At 41.8% G+C, this 21,573-nt stretch overlaps 1 protein-coding gene across 8 annotated transcripts in view; it reads left to right on the plus strand.

Annotated features, from left to right (window-relative positions):
- hspg2 (heparan sulfate proteoglycan 2) overlaps nt 1-21,573 on the plus strand; it is a 100,613-nt gene that overhangs the window by 8,769 nt on the left and 70,271 nt on the right. The gene's annotated exons all lie outside the window — the stretch shown is intronic.

The raw sequence follows: 21,573 nt of genomic DNA on the forward strand, positions 1-21,573 counted from the left end.
CTTCAGAGGCCCTCAGGAGAGACAGGAGGAAGAGCTTCACCAGTCTGCTCTGTGTTATCATGTCAGCCGTCGTCCCGCGAGACATAACAACTCCTTCCCTTTGTTATACACATCCACACACTTATGCACTTTGTGTTCTTAAAGGATTTGCGTTCACTCTGTCTTTGTAGCTTTTACAATCTGTGAATCTTTGCACATTGTAAATAGGCGGTTAACCAGTATTTATTTATATCGTAGTTGCTGTGGAGAACTCATTTCTACCCTGCTGACCACCTAGTTCTCCAGCAACAAGGAAAGCAGTTAGGACAAGTGATTCGCTCCATGATGAGATATCTTTAGCGCTGTTAAGCAAATGTGGTTAACAGGTTGCCGGCAGTCCATTGTTTTGGTTCAGTGGCTTGTGATGGTCTAAAACGTTTGTCTCTTGCTGAGTCACCATCCTGTTGGGGAAATGAAACCTGGAATAATCTACAGGACAAGAGGACCCCACTTCCCCCGAAGCAAAGTTTATTCAGGCTTTCCTGTGTGCAGTTCAGATGCACTGCTCTATATATGCTGAAAGAAATAACCCAGTGTATTTGTTGTTTTTAACCCCCATGCCCATTCTTTTCCCTACTTAAATCGTTTTTCTCTCTGAAGTATGTTTATATTTGAAAATCCCCATAATCTGGAGTCATTCTCATTTCTGCTGCATTCATGTCCCGACAAGCAAGTCTTATTTAAAAATCTCTGCTGTGTCTTCAGGCTTTTTTTTTTTCAAGCAGTAAAGATAAAGAAGCATTTATCACAGGTTTTTATGTTTTGCACAGCGATAACTATTGTATCTGTAGTGTCAGCTGGTTAGCTGGTGTTAAAGCTGTACAGAAGTTTTCGTAACTTGGCAAGTAATGAGCTCTAACTAAGGATTAATGAATTCCCCTGGATCTAATTATGCCAAAGTACAAACCTTTTATTTTTATTTTTCTCTCTCAGTTGCAAAGTGATATTTGAATTTCCTTCACAGTAGAGTTTCAGCTGAGCAGAGCTTCTTGCTTAGAAATATTTTCCATTCAGGTTTGCTGCTTCTGAAGATGCATGTTCCATGCCATGAGCCAAATTGTGGTGTAATGGAAAAGGTCTTTGATTCAGACACACACACATGCTCATTCACATACTGTAATTTTTAATTAAAAGTCAGTATTACTCACAACAAATCACAGTCTTTGACCTGATCACAGGCTATATAAATGAAGCAGAAAGTCCCCCCCCCCCCCCCCCTTAGTTACTGTTGCTATGCCCTGTCAAGCATTCCATTCCTTAATTCCAATAAAGAGCTTGCCTGATAACAGACAGAGTTGTAAACTCCTTACACTCTGTTTCCATTTTCAGTCTTACACTCAAACTAATTTCCATGGGGGAGAGGCATTCGATTTCCCTATCCAATCACTAAAGACCAATGTATCTGATTTGTAGCCACTGATGCGTAGCCATGCCAACACATTGGTTGTTGCTGCTGTTTTAAAGGGAAACTTTGTCAATTTTCAACCAGCTTTGTGTCACTGCGGTGTGAACAGATGAACATTGTGTCCCTTTGTGTTGCCAGCATCTGGAACTCTTCGCTCACTATCGGTCAGACAATGTTATCGGCCAGCGTATATGTAATGACGTATATGTTTTCCAATATCTAAACCTTTTTTACAAAACATATAATACAGAAAACAATGCTTGGGGTGATTCTAGAAATTGGGTCATAAAGCTTTTTTAATTTAAATTATAAGCAATTGACCAATACTGAACATGCAGTACTATTTAGCTTTTTTATTCTTTAATGTCTCAGTGTTGCATATCAGAAATGGTTGACAGTTGGTCGGATTCAAAGGTCTGAACTACACAGTTGATGCTCGTCAATGGGATTTCTTTTTTTTTTTTTTACATAACCTTTAACCCCACAAACTCATGTACTTGGTCAATGGTGAGCTCCTTGGCCCTGGAGTAATGTTTGCCTGCTAATATAGGCTAGTTAGCTGGACATGCTAACATTTGCAACTTATAGAGTTAATAAGCAGACAAACACGCAATCCATTTCTTACACATCAGTTCTTGTGTTTTTGGCTCTGGAAAGACAAAAAAAAGACACAACCCTCCAAAATCTTTATTTAGAGAGTATCACATTTACTTACTTCAGCCCCCAACACACCGCCTCAGCATGTTACAGTTGATGGGGTCTTCATGATAGGTCGTTACCAGGAGATCGACGTTTAACAGTATACTGTACTAGACAGTAACATCTGTGTGAAACTTTGTGGGAATGGAAGCCATTGAAAAGAAAGGAATGTGGACCTCTTTGGTGGTTGATCGTTTCACTAGATTAAAATCATAGCTTCTTGTATTCTGCTGGAAACCATGTCCATTGCGCCCTCTGATCATTTTCAAATAGACTTCTCTTCAAGCTCTCATTCTAGATAACCATCAAGCAGAAGCTGAGTGAAGGATTTCAGATTTTATCTTTATCCATGTAGAGTATTGCCAACTAAATAAAAATAAATCCAGTGACTCCTGAACCACCACACTGACTAAAGTAGCTTTTGCCATGATGTGCCCAGGGGCTAGTCAGTATGTACGTCTACCCAGTACCTGGCAGCACTAGTGAAGCTAAAGGTTGGCCTTGTAACGCAGTTGGTAAGGCATGGGGAATTTCTGTGGTTTTAGACTAAAGTGGCTGTATATAATTTTCTCTCCACCCAAACCATCTGTTGATCTGGTGGAATCAACAGTCATTTAAATACTCAGCTTAAAGGCTTGTTTATGTGCCTCTGAAAGTTGCAGTTTACAGTTTTATATTGGAGATGGCAAAAATGGAGATCTGTTGGGGAAAATACTCATTTGAATCCAAAGCTGAAGTTTATCAATGTGTGTCACACACAGTATTGGACAATAGCAGACATAGCAATATTGTACATCCGTGGAAGCATGAGTCAGTGTGTTTTCAGTAGAGACATACAGTTTACAGTAAGTAGCTGCTGACCACCAACAATGCCTTAACAACACCACATCACTCGAGAGAGTTATGGGAACAGCAGCTGTTTAGCATTGAAGATGGGTTTTTTTAATCAGTGAGCAGTTGCTGGTGTATTTGTCAAATTTAGATGCTCATAAGTCCACTTGAGATTTCTTTCCCTGATCTCTTTTTTATTAACCGTTTGAAGTATTTGATTTCTGAAATTACACATCTTGGCTGCCCTTGATGTTCATCCATGATCATCATGAGACAGTGAAAGCCTCACTTTTCCGTTCGTCTTCATGCAAGCAAGACCTCCAGCCAAGTCAGGCAATTATTTATTTTTAAAGGGGTAATTAAATGGTTCTTCCCCTGAACTGAGGGCCTGTGTGATTTATGTGGACTGTGAACACATAGAAGAGGCTTATTTCAGCTGTGCCAGGACCAAGAGGCCCTGTCTTCCTTACCAGGCTCCACCTGCTGAAGCTCTATTATGACCCTGTCATGGGTACATGGGGTGTAGATGGGGGGCACACCGGGGCAGAAATTTGGCCCAAACACGAGACTGCAGTCAGATTCTTTGGCACAGACATCATCCTTGCCTGTGGGCACATGGATAACCTCAGTCTGTTGTTTCACCAGGGCTTTCCTGGTGCAGGAATAATGGAAAACAAGATTTGAGGGAGATAATAGAAGAACGAGAGCAGAGTTGTTTTTTCATGCGTATTTGTTTTTAAGAACGGCCAGCCAGACAGGCAGAGATTAGGGTCTGATCAGCCCTGGGTGCTTTGTCTCTGAGGGCAAGTCAGCACTATCGCTGCAGCCCAGAGGTGGAGCTTGTCCTTCTCATGCCATATAACCACAACATAGGCTGGATCTAAATAAAAATGAACTATAACTGCAAAAATCCAGCTGTAGAGCTGCTCTATCTCTCTGATAGGTGTCGATTCAATCCCTGTAAATGCATAAAAATGTCTGTGGCACTTTCCTTTTGGATGTCAACCCTCTAAAGGACCTGTGCTCAATGTAAAATATGTGTGAGGAAGTTGGCACTTAAGGTCTGATTGACACTTTAAAATGTGTTCCAGGGATCAGGGAAGACAGATTTTTCCATTAAGTGGTGTAATTGGAAGCATGAGCCACTGTGTCTCTAAAACATTGGAAAGAACACCTTAACAATGAAACATAGTCAGTAACAATAACTGTTCTTTACATTCATTCAAACATTGTTTTCTAATGTAAACATGTATGATACTCTAAGGGATAGCATATTCTGTCAATGGCTCATCCTGCTCCCATCCAGCCCTCTGGGCAGGAATACTTGGAATTAAGTTGAGGAATGAGTGTTGGCTGACATGAATACCTTAAAGATCCTATGTTGTGTTCATTTTCAGGTTCATACTTGTAATTCGGTTTCCATTAGAACATAAACACATTGTTTTTCTCATACTGTCTGTCTGAATATACCCATATTCACCCTCTGTCTGAAACACTTTAAGCCCCCCTACTGAAAAAGCCCAGTCTGCTCTGATTCGTCAGCAATTCTGAGTCTTCCGCATTTACGCTCCTGGCGTCTCTGCACCATCATTGCAACCAGGAAATGACTGTAACAGCACGGCAACTATATACATTTTAATATAGGTATGATTGTAATTATAACAATCACTTAAATTCATGTAAAACTGCAGTTGTGGCATTGCTCATTGTCTGAGACAGCAAGGCTTTACTCTGTGGAATTGTCAGCAGAATGAGTGACGTAACCTCACTAGTGAAAGCTGAGTGTTCAATTATCCATTTTCTGCCCTTTTTTACCTTGAAAGGTCACGAACTGGCTTGTGCTGGCTTGTCCATTAGCACAGCGGTGATGAGTCACACCTCGAGCCGACTGCACTTAGTTTCACTGCTGTCTCTCGTATACCTGACTGGTTCACTTTGCTGATTATCCACCGGAGCTCTGTGTATTTTCTCACGAACACACGGGACCCCTTGCCTATAATTACCTCTTATTATAGTAGGAAATGGATGCCTCACATCTGCTTCCAATGAATGGCCAGTTTAGACCTCCTGCCTTCTTGTATTATTGCATAAACTCCTGGCAAACAGATGTCTTTGTAGGTGTGAGCGCACCTTCAAATTAAGGCCTGTTGTTGAATTATGAGGACAGGTGAGATTCGTCTGTCAATTGTTGAGAGGAAGATCCACCCAGACTTTGTTTATGGTTGTCAGATGTTGGGCCCCCGGGTTTGTTGTGTAGTTGGTACAAAGCCAAACACATTCTCTTGAGTCTCTGTATGACTTGAATCTAATCTGTTATTAAAATGAATTATCTAGTAAAGTTCCCCCCTGCAGCATTTGTTTAAACACAGGCCACTCTAGACAGAACACAAAAAAAAACCATGGTCCTGATAACAATTTTAATAAATAGGCATGCCTAGGGATAGGAATGCAGACACTGATGTTTGGGGCCTTTTTAAATAATGACAGTTTTAATAGTGATCCACAAACGTCAATATTAGTCAGTTATAATAAACTGCTCAAGAGCACAAAAGCCTCTATTATTATATGTTAGCGTTGGGACATGAATGTTGAAACATACCAAATGTGATAACTCTTAAATTCATGGAATAGGCGCTCCTGTTTAATTGACCCACCTTTTTCTGGTTAACTGCTGACTTTTACGTCCTGCCCCTGGCTGATTGTAATGGGAGCTTTTTTTTTTTTTTTAACAAAACGCAGGACTGGGATCATTAAAAAGCCTCTGCTTACAAGGTAAATGCCTGCAAGAAATGGCCTCAATAAAGGTTTGTGGTTCCAATTAGCAACCCAATGGTGGGGTTATTACTTATTAGTTTGGATGCAGACATAAAAGAATATTCCTGTGAATGGTCTCATTTGTCCAGGTCAATGTTATCCCCAAACCTAGACAAATAACCAAGTCCAGTTGCTTTTGACTGAAGTTGCATTGGGGAGAAAAGAATATAATGGGCTCTTTCCATTTCAGTCATTCTGAAAAAAGAACTCACACCCTGGGTCTTATTTCTGCATTGTTAGCCATCTTTTCTATTGATACAAGATTTACCCATCAGTGCAATTGAGGAGCTCTTTTCCAAAACGAGATAAAAGCCAAATTTAAAAAAAATGAGTTTGAGCCACTTTGCTGTATACAGAACCTTTTCACTGCTTCATCAATGTTTCATGCCAAATCGCTATATTTCCTTGTTTAAAATGGTCCGCAAGATGCAGTTCCTTTCCAAACCGCGACCAGCGCTAAACCTATTTTTAGCCTAAATGCGATACGTCCTCTCGACCAATCAGTGAGCGTTCTATGCGATCCAACATGGCGGCGCTCTGAAGCGGGAGAGTTTTTTGTTTTGTCCGTCCGTTCAACATGTTCAGACTGAGCCATAAACCATTTTGACAAGAAAAATTGAATATTAACCAAATGTGTGGGTCTAGGTAAAAAAATGTAATTTTCCTGAAAACTATTAAAATGGATTTATAGCGTTTTGGAAAAAAGAGCTCCTCAATTCTAACTGCATAATATATTCGAGAAGGTTAAATAAAAGTGAATGGTGCGACACAGCTAATAACTACGATAGCGTCTTCCTTTTTGTATTCTCTGTCTCTCTGTTCTCGCAAAGGTCAGCACTCAAGTCAAGGTGGCTTTCTAAGGGTCAACGGCATGAAATTTGCATGTAGAAGAAGTAGAGTGGGGGATTTCTGGCACAACATCACCCACTCCCAAGCTGCATGGAATGAAGGGAATGAAGTCTGAAAAGGTCAAAACTCACAGCACACTTGTAGTATAGAACAACGGCATTTTTACACTTGAAATTTGCATGTCAAAGTTGACAAAAAGAAAGCTGATGTAGAAAAAATTGCATGCATTTACTTTGTTCCCATGAGGCAAAGTTCTTGACATGAGCTACTGTTGCTGCAAAATGTCATCATTTAGATTCTGGTGTATGCTGTGTCTGTATCATATGGATATTTGACATTAAGTGCGCATCAGTTTTATAGTAACCCTGTAGTGACAATATGTATGAGTAAAATAATAGAGATGTGTCACATTTGCTGACAAACTGTAAACTCACAATCATTCTTTGTGATCCAGTCTGTTCTTGCTTGATTAGACTGCAGAGAATGCTGTCTTTGACTTTAGGTATTGTTATGTTATGTTATGTGCAGGCGGTTTATTTTTGGGACTTTCTTGCAGAGGAAGGGTAAGTGAAGTAAAGGAAGTGTTTAATTTAGCCCAGGGACTTTATCTGGCTCTCAAAGCGTATGATCCAGCAGGCGTGGTCCCGTCTGGGGGAATTCCTTCCCCAAAGTTCATCAAGGCTGCTGAAGTGCTCTTTTATCACACAGGTATACATGCAACCACACAAGCTTTGCATTTCAATATTTGTCGAAGGGGATCATCTATGAATCATGACAGAAACCACATAACAAACTGCTCTTCAGTCCGCATTTTAGACTGGTGAGTGATCCTTGTAGGGAAATAGTCTAGACAGGAAGATTCCCAGTCTATTTAATCTACTGTAGGTAGACTGAATTATTGAAGTGTTTTATCTTAAGTTAAACAACAAGTAGTGATGCGATAGAAAAAAAGACATTTAAAGCAATAAAAGGGTCCCATATTCACTCCTGCAGCCATTGTGGTTGTTGGGAAAATTCAAATATAGGCATATAGAAATTAAAAAATAACAATACAATTTTGTAGAATGCTTCACTCTTGTATGGTAAGATACTGCTCTCAAAGTCTGTAAATGATGCAGGAAAAAGTCAGAGATGTCTCAGGAGGCTCTTGTTGAGCCCCTTGTTGACCTTGGACAAAAGTAATGACGGGGACTTCAGTTTATCTCTCATCCAACAGCTTTTCCCCTGGCCCTAGTTCATAGCCATATCTTCATCCTGCACTCTCGGTTTGCTTATCCAAAGTCTGCTCTGAGACTGACTGAGGTTTTGGCTGGCTTAGATTTCCATACTTTTTTCTAAAGTTGGAGGCATTGAAACAGTAAAATGAACTACTTGTGCAAGTGTTTCAACTGTTAAAACAACAGCTGTCAAAACTTCTTTAAAAGTTTTTGCCAAGTGATTTTTCTCATAAAACCTTCCCGTTAACAAGGGAGTGACTGAGTGCTTCTGTCCTCACAAATAAGGATTCAATTAAGGCACACTTATGGGGTTACAAAAATGTAGAAAAGATGAAACATGACCCTAATAGGATGGCCAGTGGTTACCCTGAGTAACACAGGTAAACTAATCCTGTTTATACGGCCGGGGTTTTCTGACCCGCCAAAACAAAAGCGCTTTACACCTTGAGAAATCCAACCTTTACATCACCGGGATTCCCCAGATCCTTCCTCTTGAACCAACATCCAGAACATAATCCGATTCTTTGCAAGTGCCCTGCCCCTTGATCCTTTGTCGGGGGGTGATAGAGGGAGTCTGAATCAAGGGTTTAAAACTGTGAATGGACAAGGTGAGGGCCAATCACAATGAAGGCATTTCATGCAGACAAAGTGGGCACCTGATCCCCTCTCACATGCCGAACCCAATAATTGGCTTCAGGAATGTTCACATATATCTGCTTTAGGGTATCGTTAAAGAAGTAAAGCTTGCCGGCTTTTTTGGAGGGTGGTTAAGATTTGCCTTGATCCTTGGGTCGGAGGAAATAAATGACTTCCTTCACCAAACATAGAAGACAACCTGCAGGAAAGTCCCTTGTGAGGTTGAAGCTTAAGGTCACATCTCTGCTAGCCAGAGTGTGGGCGGATTTGCTTCAAAACATTCATGTCTATTTTTGGTCATTATAAATTGGACACTGTCAAAACAAAATTGCTAAATCACTCTGTTCTGGAAGAAGATGAAGAACAGTTATAAACAGAATAAACAGAAAACTGTGTTGTGTGTGTAATATCTTCTGACTGAATCACATAAACCCTGGCGTTCTCACTGTCAGGAGCTTACCAACTCGAGGAGATCTTGAGTCGTCTGTTAGTGGAGATGTGGGTGTGCCGGTATGCTGTGCAGCAGTTGGCTGTGCCCGCCACCACTCAGAGCGTTTTCTGAAACATAGCTTTCTTCAGTGTTTATTGGTGCTTGTCCAGGCCTAACCTCAAATGGGGAGTTGAGGGGGTTGCCAACCACAGCAGCAGACGGCCTACTGTACTGAACCTCTCTGACGATAGATCTGGAAAATGCATGTGTGGAGTTTTGCATCAGGGAGAGCCTTGTACAAAAGCTGCTACTGTTCTCAGTGACTAGAAATCCCTACAAGCATTTTAAACGTTGTTTGTGGCACAGTTTGTTTGCTACAAATTTGGATGTAAAACATTAGTAAACTTGACTTTTTTGGAGACCTCTCCTCACTGGACCTCTCCCCCCTTCTGTTCTGTGCTGCACCCACTCTGGCTGCAGGGCCTCTGCAGAGGGTGTAATAACACCTGCAGCTACGCCACTCCTGAGGTATTTTTATCTCCCCTGGAATTCCACCTCTGTTCTCCTAACATATCTCCTGACGAAATGCATGGGAGCTCTGGTCAGTGGTGGTCCTTGACATACATACATAGTTCACTCGGCTCAATACATTTCCTTAATTCCTGTTTCCACATTTAATCATTGTTGGACCCAGTGCACACTTCTGCCCATAAGATTGACTGTAACTTGTATTAACAAGCACACACACACACACACACACACACACACACACACACACACACACACACACACACACACACACACACACACACACACACACACACACACACACACACACTTTCCATGATCGAAATGAGAGCAGCGTTTTGTGTCAGGATGATGTAAGCAGCTGTTGAATTACTGAAGTAAAACTTCACCAGTTCTTCCCAGCCTTGGGAAGGTGGATGACAGAAATGGCAAATACATAAATGGCAACAGCTGAGGACATTAATGATAGAGTTATTTATAATGACCCATAGCTGTGACTACCTCAGATTAGGGTTCAGCCTTCGTACTTTCCCATGTCTATTACCTCAGTTGAGGCACAGATGGTCAGCCTATCCCTACTATAGTAGTGTAAGTCTTTGCAGTTAAGTTAACTGTTTTTACTTTCCCTTTGTGCTATCCCTGTCAAAGGACGTGAGATTGTTTTCTAGCAATCCACAGTTGTCCGTTTACATGTCTGATTGGGAGTGTAATTGCTGCCTCAGAAAGCAGGAGCACCCTCGAAAGCATTATACGGGGAAAAAAACCCATTAAACTACAGCAGCAGTGAATGCTGTTCTTTCTGCCTGAAGATAAAAAGAAGTCCATCATCTTTTTGTCTTACTGTAGTAAAGGATGACCCTCCAGTGAAAAGTATAACTCTGGGACCCAGCCCATGATCCTGGCATGGATATTTTTTGATTTAAGATGGATTGTAAAAGATTAAAGAATCCTTTTTATGCTTGTCTGTGTGGGCTGTGATGAAAGCTGACCTTTTCCTCTTGCCCATGGATATTTCGTGCTGTTCTGCAAGTGAGGCCAGACTAGATCAGATCTCTCCTACTCTTTTCTCTTGTCTACTCCCACTTTCAGGCACAGGTTAGCAAAAAACAGCTGTCAGGTAATTTCCAATGGGGAGTATGCAGGGCTCTTGAAAGACAAGGATAACCTCTGAATACCTTCTCTGCTTCCTCCCCTTTGATGATTTTGTCAACATCAGACTGCAGCGCCTTGTATGCTCTGCAGCGCAGAACATCTGGAGGGGAGCATAGCTATTATGTTTATATTAATGGCATAAACAGCTGAGAAAGAATATTTTTGTTGTATCTCACAGCCCATCACTTCTGTGGACTTATTTTTTTTACTCTTGGCAGAGCTAATATGGAATATTATTGAAGAAGTTGTGGGAAAAAAAGACTTTGATGTGCAGATGGCGCCCAACAAAGAGTTCTGTTCGGTTAACAGCAGGTTTTGTTCGGTTAACAGCAGGTTTTGTTGTGATGTTCATAAGCTCAAAGGGCGTTTTGGGTTACCAAACAAAAAACTCATGGTTTGAGTCGCTCCACACATTGGAAGTGCTTTGCGTTCCAAAAGCCTCACCATGGTACCCTGCCAAATCCCAGTTAATTATGAGATCGCCATCCCAAATAGCATGACCTTGGGAACTGGTGAAGAGTGGCTTTACCAACATAAAATTATTTCCTCCCGCCAAGATGCCTGGAGGGTACTCTTTCCCTGTCTAAAGGGCCTGGATGCTATTCTGTTCTCACACAGTCAGCTCATGAGTGAGCTATTATTATAAAGATGCAAATGATTCATTTCTGCAGCTCCATTGGAAAGCTTTGCATATGTTGCTAACCTCAGTGATCCAATTTGTTCCAGAAATGGTTGCATAAGCTGCATACTTAGAATGATTTTGTCTACTTAGCCTGTGTTTCCCACACAGGGTAACCATGAACTAATAGAGTATGATACGCAGGGGTGGGGGGCTAGCTCTGGCCTGTGATTAAGTGGGACAATGTGAGTGTGGCCAAGTCAACAGGTGGTGTCAGATTAGTTGGTCCTGAGGCGAGAATGAGCGAGGGAGGAAGAGAGGAGGGTAAATCTAACACTGCCGCTGCCATCAGTGTTGGGAAACCAGAGCTTAATCACAGAACCATCACACAGCTGCTGCCACTTCCTTTATAAAAGCTTTAAATCAACTCAGCACAATCTGTCGTTATATTGAAAAAAAAAAAGATTGGTAAAACATTACATTCCACGTACACATTTGTAGCCCTCCTAGCAGCATGGCTTTCAGTCAGTGGGTCCACCACTTTGGTCTCGACTAAAATATCTCAATAACTGTTGCATGGATTGCTGAAGGAATTTAACAGACATTCATGGTCCCCATAGGATATGGACACACCTTTGCTGAATAACTTCTGACGTAGCAAACATTTAAGACACCTGGCAGATCAGCTGTTTCTTCCCAGATATTCACATAACGTGTCTTCATCTCTGCACAGCGTGAAACATGGTCAGTAGTAGCTGACATGGAAGAACTATTAAAACTTGCCCAGTGAACGAAATTACCTGAAGGTCTTCTTTAGCTTCCGATGAGCAACCTCTTCCTCTTTTACTCTGTTTACTGGCAGATTACAGCCATGCGTAGCCTATAGTGCCAACTTCTGACAGAACTATGCTGTAGTTGTAGCGTATTCACTCCAAACCAGTTAATGGAAACTGGCCTAATTCTCATTTCTTTTTTTTGTAACATTTAAAAAAATTTGCTTGACAATTGAATTGAAACATGGCTATAGTGACCAGAGGATGGATGTCCTAATAACTCTGAGGACCCCCTGACTTAACGTCTAGAACCACTAGCAGGTCAAAATCTTTACTTCAACAGGGAGATATCTCAAGATTTAGAGGGATGGATTACTTGTTACATTGTTACATGTGACTAAAATGCACTTGCCATTTAGAAGATATTCATTTCAAATAAACTGTAGTTTGTGCAAAATAGTACAAACTTCAATATACTTATGTGATATGCTTTAATGTTTACAATGATTTCGATTGAACACAGTAATGAAGTATATGTGGGTTTCTCTACTACTATACTACTACTACTATATAAGAAAAAGTAAATGGCTCCTCGTGTACAAGTAAATCTTCAGTCAATTAATTAATTCATTTACTGCAGCTGACGCTCAAGTCGATCTTTGTGCTGAGGTGTTCCTGTATTGCAGTGTTAGCCTAACGTTGGGGCACCCCAGATGCCTGATCCCTCTGAGTTCTCCAGTGGGAAGAAAAGCAGGCATCTTAAGTGACACAGCGCTCTCAAAGGGTCTCTTTCTGTTATAAATAAACAGGCCAGGGCTGGTCAAGCCGGAGCTGCTCTTCCCCTCCGAGCTGCCACCCGTCTCAGCACCTCGCCTGTCAGCTGTCGTCTGGGGGAACCGGAGCTGGCCCCCTCGGTCACTCTCTCAGAAATGTTACCGGAAACACACATGCTATTTATAGACCCCCAAATTACTCCCACAGTGTTTATGTTTGATGTGACAAGCAGCTCAGGTGAGACAGGATTTGGCTGTACTTTTCCAGTTTTCAAGTTTTAATCATGCTGCTATCTGTCTCGTCCTCGGCTGTAAGTTATACATTAAGCCCAGCCTTGGATTTACCAATTAAAAGCACAAACATTAATCAGGATATTTTCTCACAATAGACGCACCAGTAGTTTTAAGAGCTAAACCTCAAATCTAATAAATTGGCCTTTCCCACAAACCACAGAGCCGTATTAAAACAGAATAGCTTCATTCCTGGCTGAAACAGTGGGCTGATAACTATGTGCCTGTTAACAAGGTGTGTACGTGTGTGTGTGTACATTTTTAATGCCTGCATGTGTAAATAAGGGGGGGGGGGGGTTTGGGGGCCTTCAGGTTCTACCTCCGGACAAGTCGTGGCTGGGATTCTAGGTGGTCTGTCGACGCAGGGGTCCCTGCTGAGGCCCCTGCTGGGGTGATAATTGAAAAGACGGGGCTTCTGAGGGTGTCAACTGGGTCTTCACGCCTACGGACGTTTGGGTGGAATGTGGTCACGCTCTATTATCCCACCCACAGTGAAAATGTAATACAGTATAGCTGTTAAAAACACTTTCAGCTACCTGTAAAGTAGCCCGAAGGATGTTGGTTCGAGAATATCCGTGGCCAGCTGGGGAAAAAAAGAACTTTCTTTCAAAACTTCGATGAAAATGAAGGGACTCAAGAGGCTCTGCTCTACTGCTCTTTACACAAAGTCTTGTGATTCTGCTACCATTGAGGCTGAAAAAAGCCCATCAGAGATCGCATTTCAGTTAGTGTTGGGCCGGGGCGTCTTGTTTCGCAGCCCCCTTACGATCTCTACTCTCTGTCTGGTCGTTGTGTCGCCAGGCTGTGACCTTTGGCCTGAAATACATTATGGTGACTCACCCTCAGTTGGCCAATTCTGCTGTTGGGGGCTGATTCAGACAAGGGCGGAGATGTCACACACACACACACACACACACACAGATAAAATGACAAAGACTTTGTTTTAATCTATATGGGTTAACAGGTTTTCTTGGGGTAACAGGAATGCAAATAACTTTCCATGACAATTTCAACTCGTGGGGAAAGTAATTGGACAGCAAACAACCAACATCTGATACACAAGGCATACAACAGTAAAAGCTGAGGGTTGTTTTAATAAGCTTCGTATTAGTTCACTGTTTTTTTCAAGTATGTACAGCTGTACATGTGTGTACACGTGTGTAGGGATTCATTAGTTCACCCTCTTGTTCCTTTGATCCCAGCAGCAGAACGAGAAAGAAAGAAAAAGGCTTGATGACAAATTGCGTTTCTTTAAAAAAAAAAAAAAAAAAATCTATTTTAATGTCACCCTGTAGACATCCATTCTCGCCCAGTGTAGCTGCACCACGTACACAAGTCCTCACAGGCTGGATGCTTATTTTCACATGCCTCTCTAAACAGTGAGTGTTGGTTTAAAGGGAGAGGAGTGTGTGAGGTTGTGTGGCAGAAGCTGACTAGCTGGAGGCACTGCTTGCTTTACCACAGAGACGTTTTTTAAGCTGGCTGTGTCTCAGAGGGGCAGGCAGACCAACACAAAAACAAAACATATCAAATCTTTTATCTTTTTGTTGAATTTGTTTGATCCCATCAAGGCGTGGTGGGTGTGATGATTAGGAAGTCTAAACTTTTCCCCATTAAAGGGGAACTTCACTGATTTCACACATTAAAGTCTGTTTACGGGTCCGTTTACAAAAGTTGTGTAAAGCATTTTGTGGCCGCACAACATAGGATTAATTGCCTCAAGTGATGTCACATTAGCTGCCAGCATTAACACCTTAGGGCGCACTCACACTGTCCATCCGTACCGTGCCCCGGGCTTTAGGGTACTTGTCCCCCCCTCCCTCTCCCCCCGTGGCCCAGGCCCGTTTGTACTCACACTGCCTGGGCCTTGCGCAAATGCTTCTTGCCTGTCCATACGTCATCATGCCGTAACACGTCACACGCATTGATTGACGTCATTGCGATGCATCTCTTTGTTTACGAATCTTTCCATAGACCTCAGAGTTTTTGTGCGTCTTGTCGACTGTTTTTAAATATTTTCATCCGACCAAATCTGCAGTAAACACTCCACCTCCGCATCACACCAACGTGAACCTTTCGCCGCCATTGTTGTTGTTGTTAAATGTCGTATGTATGGTCCGTCATTTTTTTTCTTTCTATGTCCGAACAGGCGCACATAAAATGACGTCAGAGCCGCCGTAGGCCTCGTGCTCGTACACGTGCGCCCGCTCGTGCTAGTACATGTGCAAACACGCTCTACAAAAGCCCACCTCTCTCAAACGGCCGCAGCTAGGCACGGTGCGGTTGCACTCACACTGGTCAAACGAACTAGGCTTTACCCGTAAAACCTGTTTGGGCACGGTACGGAAGGACAGTGTGAGTGCGCCCTTAATCTCCGACTGAAATGTCAATGGAGTTGCATTGTGGGCAATGTAGGCTCCAGGCACTGACAAGCAAGAATAATAAGTGGAATAACAAATAATATACCTCTGGTTTTTGTGCACTTAAATTTTGATCTTTTTATATGAGTGCAATGCTAAATAGCTTCTATCAAGATCTTCAACACCCTCTTTAATATATGCATCACAGAGAAAACAGTAGGTTGAAACTTAGTATATGACTGTTCTGTATGAGCAATGCTGTTGATTGTTTGTCCCAGTGATAGTCAGTGGAGGTTTCTATCATGTGAATTCCTGGATTATATGGATATTTTGTTCATCTGTAGCACTATTTGTTGTTGTGTACTGATGTAGCATATAACATGACATGTATAAGTTATGTGTAAGACAAATAATTGAGGTATGCTTTTATTTTATGAATTCAACAATGATGCTATCATGCTATTATTAAAATTATGAATGCTGCATGTAGCTAGCTAAAGACATTAGCTTAAAGGAAATCAAATGATTATTTTAGCTAATGTTAGCTGTGTTAGCAAGGTTAACATGCTAAACTGTCTTGTATAGCTAGCATACAACCATGTTGCAAATAATTAGTGCTTAGTCGTTAATTATTACTGTTTATTTATATTGTAACTGCCCCTCTTTGGCTTGCAGTTACCTATTCAATACATTTAATGGCATAGTCCTCAGTGCATTGCACTCTGCTGCATCACCTTGCAATATCACAATATATTTGAAAAGGCATCATGCATGTCAAGAATGTGCAGGTCCTACTGCCTATTTCCAGTGTGATACCAAGCTTATTGTAAAATGCATGGCATGACCCTTATGTGGAAGAGAGAATGAATGACCTGGGGGAAGATGGCCAACGAGGCACAAAAATGTGTATTTATTTATCCTTCACCTTTTACTCCCTGGCCCCCTTCACTCCTCTCCACAAGCCCTCTTTTCTGAGAAAATCTGACTTGTTTGTTGCACCCACAGTATTAGTCATGGAACACTTTGAGAAGACAATCCCTGCACGTTGTCAAAGAGTGTTTGTCTGTTGAATGAGGAGCCTCCTTCCACTTCCTCCCCCGTCCAATCACTTTGGATTAGACCTTGTAGAACTGCAGAGAGCAGAAGGGCCTCACTCATCGGGCCCTTTATGCATCAGGGGGCCCATGCTGAGGTTTAGTGTCAGAAGTGGCAGTTTGTCAATTCACCCACCACTCCAAACAAGGGTTAAACACATTGGAAACTCTGTCTCTGTCACACAAATATAGACAAAGCTTCCCTGTTGTTTCAAACTAGAAGACGTCTGTGTCTCCTGTCCCTTCAAGTGTGTGGAAGAGAAACATTTCTCCAGGGCTTATTCCTTTTCCTCCTTCTCTTTCATCACCCTTTCATAACAAAAAGCCAAGCACATCACAAAAAACATGTGCACATGTCATTTATTTTTACATTATCAAGGGGCTGTAATGGATCTGATTTAATGCAACCCTGATTTAATACTCCTGCCCCTACTTCACTGATAGCAGTGCATAAAGTAAAGGGAGTGCTTTGGTTTTGCAGCTCAGTCCTTGTTGGTGCCTGGTAGTGCTTGGCGGGCTCCTTCTTTTCAGCCTACTCTACCTTAAGAGAAGAGAGTATGTGTCAAGCTTTCATCCACTTAATGCTCTCTGCAGTTTACATTCCATTCCTGTTCAGTACAGGCTGCAACTTCAAGTCCAAGCAGATATTGTTAGAGAGTAAAAGAGAGTGGAGGGTCAAGGAGGTTGGGAATTCCTCTTGTAAAGGTTTTCTGTGAGTGGCTTGCTTGAAAGGTCAGAACTTTGAATCAATTGGTAGGAATGAGCAATACGCTGTGCTGCCTTTTTTGGCTTTCACCTTTCTATGTTCGCCTATCAGATGCTGATGGGAACAAAAGCAGATACATTGTGTGAGCTCAGGAGATGCTTTAAATGCTAAACTCTTGCTGCTGCTATCACAAAAAGAGCATTACATGTTTCCACGAGAGCGTCACTCCTGTCTGTGGGACTCTTATCTATTATGAGCAGCTTCTTGTTTTCTGTAACAAATGGGTTATGCATTTTAAGATGTTTCTCACAGATTGTCCTGCAGCTGCATGAGTGGGTTTATTAGCCGAGTGGGCGAATTTAGTCCTGTGAAGAATTTTTCTCACATTGCCTCTGACAGGCTTTGGCTGTCACAGAGATGTAACCAGGATGGGAATGCAGGAGTGTGGGTTTATAATAGTGTGTGCATGAGAGTGTGGGTGTGTGTTTGCATGTGCTACTACACGTTTGTGAACACTTTCATATATGTATTTGTACATTTGAAGGGGCATTCCAGTGGTTTTGGATGTTTTTCTGTAAATCCTATGTGCTTATAGTACTGCTGCGGACCATTTCTCCAAATGGTCACCATTTTTTGACCATCAGAGTCCTTAAACTCACTTTAAGTACACATGGTTCCAGTATCAGGCAAAACATTAGTATACATGCACTCACCTTTGTGTTGTCAAAGATACTGTGTTAATGTAGAGGCAAGACACACCCATTTTGAAAGGCCCATTTGGAAAAGTCTCCTTTGTTGATGCATTATAGGAAACTTCAAACTTTGAGATTCTGGTATTTTGAGATATCTGAGAAATGTTTGCTGTGAAATAGCAAGAATCTACCGGAGTCAAAGTGTCCCTTATATCCCTCACAAAACCCATGCATTCTTATTATATGTGTCAGGCTTAAAAGTCTTGTGCTGTTCTGTATTTTTATTATTATCAACAAATCCCAAGATAAGACCAAAACCAACAGCTAATAGCTCCGACTATGTTTGTTGCAGCCTGTACCAACTGGCTAATGAAGGGGTTTGAAGAACTCCTTAGTTGGACCAGGATGAGGATAAAACCGTCCAAGTCTGGGAGTCTGTCCATACGTAAAGGAGCCAGAAATGATCTCTTTCACAGTGCACAGTGAGAAGATCGCAACACTGGCAGAACAACCCGTCCGAAGCCTTGGGAAACTGTATAGAGCTGACTTGTCAGATAAGCATATGGCTAATACAGTGATGTCACAACTCACTGAAGTTCTAACGCGGATCGCATCTTCAGGGTAAATTCAAAATCTATTGCTACCGATTCACCCTATACAGGCAGCTAATGTGGCCTCTCAAGATGGGTGAGATCACCACCTCTACATATGTTTGACTCATTTTAAGTCTTATTATTATTATTATTATTATTTTATTGATTTTAAGTAGGAAAATACTGGCTTAGAGCTGATTGACGCAGACAGGACAGGGCGCTTGTAAAGTTTTGAGAGAGAGACTCTTTCACACCAATGACCAGGGTTATCTGACCTGTGTTCAAACCCCTCTTTTATCAATTCAAACCATGCCAGTCAACAGGGGTTTATCCCATGTCATGACATCATACACGGCCCGGGTCACAGCCCGAGAGCAATGCATACCAATTACTTGGTACTTAGAAAAGTCAGTGAAGTGGGTTTAACCTTTTTCACACACAATGTGGTTCAACATTTGATGAGCGCTCAGTGTGAAAGGGGTATGATGCATTGGGTGTATTGATAGTAGCACAAATATCGGTATAGCTCTATAGTTCATCTTACTATGCATTCATATTACAAGAGTCTATAAACTTGTCTGAAGGATCAGTTTATGCGTTGTGTTCAAATGGCCTCCCATAAATTTGTGGATGTTATCTCAACATATAGTTACTCAACACCGTTGGTAGCAAGCAAGCACCAGTTAGGAATTATTAAACTACAGCAGCTGTGTGTATTATGGAAAAGTAAATGCATCAGTTACCACAACATTATCGTAGTATTAGTGCTATGATACTTAAATCATTTAGCTTAGTTTTAAATAAAGGGATAATGGACCCAGCCATTCTCAGCAGTCAGTTATGAGACATTTGTTCTTGTGGTCTTGCAGATAAAAGCTGTGGAGAATTTCGAAGCTTTGAGCGTCTGTTATCAGTTTCTTATCCATTTCAGGAAACAAAGAAGCATGCAAAATCTGATTGGCTGTTAACGGCTAGTGACTGTGAAATGAAATAAACAGGCTTGCAGTACAAATATGCATGTTGAGCAGCCAGCATTTGTTTGGAAGTGGAGATGACAGCAGATCTCCAGCTGCAAGATTTAACAACAGCTGATGGTAGAACAGATCTTGGCGTTAATTTGACATTTACCAGTATTTTCCAGAATGTTCTGCTTCTGTTCCATTGCCTATCATTGCTGTGCACGGAACAACATTTTTTTTTTCCTGGTCCCATTAAACAACAGCTGGGCAAACTGAATGCCTGCTGTCCTCAGGCTTCTGTATGGCATCACCTGTCTTTCATTATCAACGAATTCTGTTATTCCACTTCCTTCTTTTCTAAAGCTACTACTACTTCATCCCACAATGCAAACATTGTGCATTGTGAGCAGAGTAATGCATAAGTAAACAGTGGAATTCCTTTTGGCTGGAATGTGAGTACTCGTCTGCGTGTCCATACGATGTGTACGATATTTGTGTGTACGTGCAAGTGATTGCCATGGGGTGGGGTGGAGTTCAAAGAATAACAGAGTCGGTCAAGACCTTTATCTCAAGGGAGAGATAACTTTCACACAACAGACGTGTCTCAACTCATAGACTGAGAGTAAAGGTCGCAGCAGCTTTTTGAAGTAGAATGCAGTAGCATAGTGAGAAAGCTAATTCATAGTCCCAAAGTTGAGGCCAGATTGACATTCTCAAACATGTGTAGCTGAACATGTTAGCTTTACGATCAGGTGCAAATATGAACTCAGCTCAGCAAAGGGTCTCCTGTAAGTTTGTGGTGGTTTTTCACCCAGATGGCATCCAGCGTGTCTAGATGGTACCCCATCTCAAGGGAGTGGGAAGCAAGAGATGATCACACCAATGTTTGGCTGGTCGGCACCACTGAAAAGAATTTGGTTAGTCAGCGGTTTTCTTTTGAAAATGGCCCGGGATTGTTGTTGTAAGGGTGTTCAGTCAGGGGAGAGAGGATTTGGGACGGATATATCTCATTATTTATTAGCTGGAGCCATTTAAATGGGTAAACCACCATGACAGAGATGGGTGGAAATAGGAACTGGCGGGCCATGCCAACTGGAAATGCCAGGGGTGGCATTCTGCCAGGGTCTTATCCAAACTTATAGCTGGAGTCTGGGCAGTCTGGATGCTGAGATGGTGAGACCATAGATAAATCCACGCTGTGCTCCACTTGGGCTGGCATAGTGAGCGTTATCAAGATGATCAGATTTGAGAGAGGCTTGCCAAGCTTTGTGTCTCCTCATTGAGTGTGCATTTGTCTATCAGGTTAACTGCAAGAGGAGGCAGCTTCATTTTTTTATTCATGAGCCTTGTAAAGAGAATGCTGTGATAGAAATATATGCTTATAAAATCGTTTTGATAATAATACTTACCATTACTAAAACAACACTTTTCTGCTTGTAGTAATACAATTGTGTTTTCCTAAACTTTCCACACGATAAGCTCTAGTTGTAATGCCTGGTCCTCACTTGAGTACCTCAACAACTACTGCATTGATTCAAATTAAAATTTGGACAGATATCCAGGGTGCCCAGAGGATTAACCCCAAACACTTTGGTGATCCCTGACCATTTCTTTAGTTACACCCTGAGGTTAATGAGGTTGACACTATGGGTTGACATCTGTGTCTCGGGCAACTTTTGGATGGTTGGTCGTGAAAGTTTGTACACACATTCACATCCCCATCGGGAGGAGTTGTAGTGACTTTGGCTATCCCTTTACTTTTCATCCAGCACTAGTATCAGATCCATTTTCTTCTCTTATACTTACTGCATCACTAAAGACATTACCAAAATCCTCGGCTGCACTTTGTGTCTAGTGTTAGTTAGCAAATGCTAGCGTGTTAACAACCTAAACTAGTCTTGACTTTGTCTTGTCTTGACTAGCCGTTTGTTTACTTTCCTCACTTCCATTTCACTGCTTGTGCACTGACCGAAGTGCCAATCAGAGTGATTTGTGTCAGTGGTGGGCTTCAACATGCTGAAACAGCCTTAAAACAGCCTAAGAAGGCTGACTTGTGCCGGGCACACCACAAAGACTATCGCGTCTGACGCTCACTGTCTGTCTGACCACTTGG

The sequence above is a fragment of the Echiichthys vipera genome (assembly GCF_963691815.1).
Source record: "Echiichthys vipera genome assembly, chromosome: 9".
In the NCBI taxonomy this organism is placed as follows: Eukaryota; Metazoa; Chordata; class Actinopteri; order Perciformes; family Trachinidae; genus Echiichthys; species Echiichthys vipera.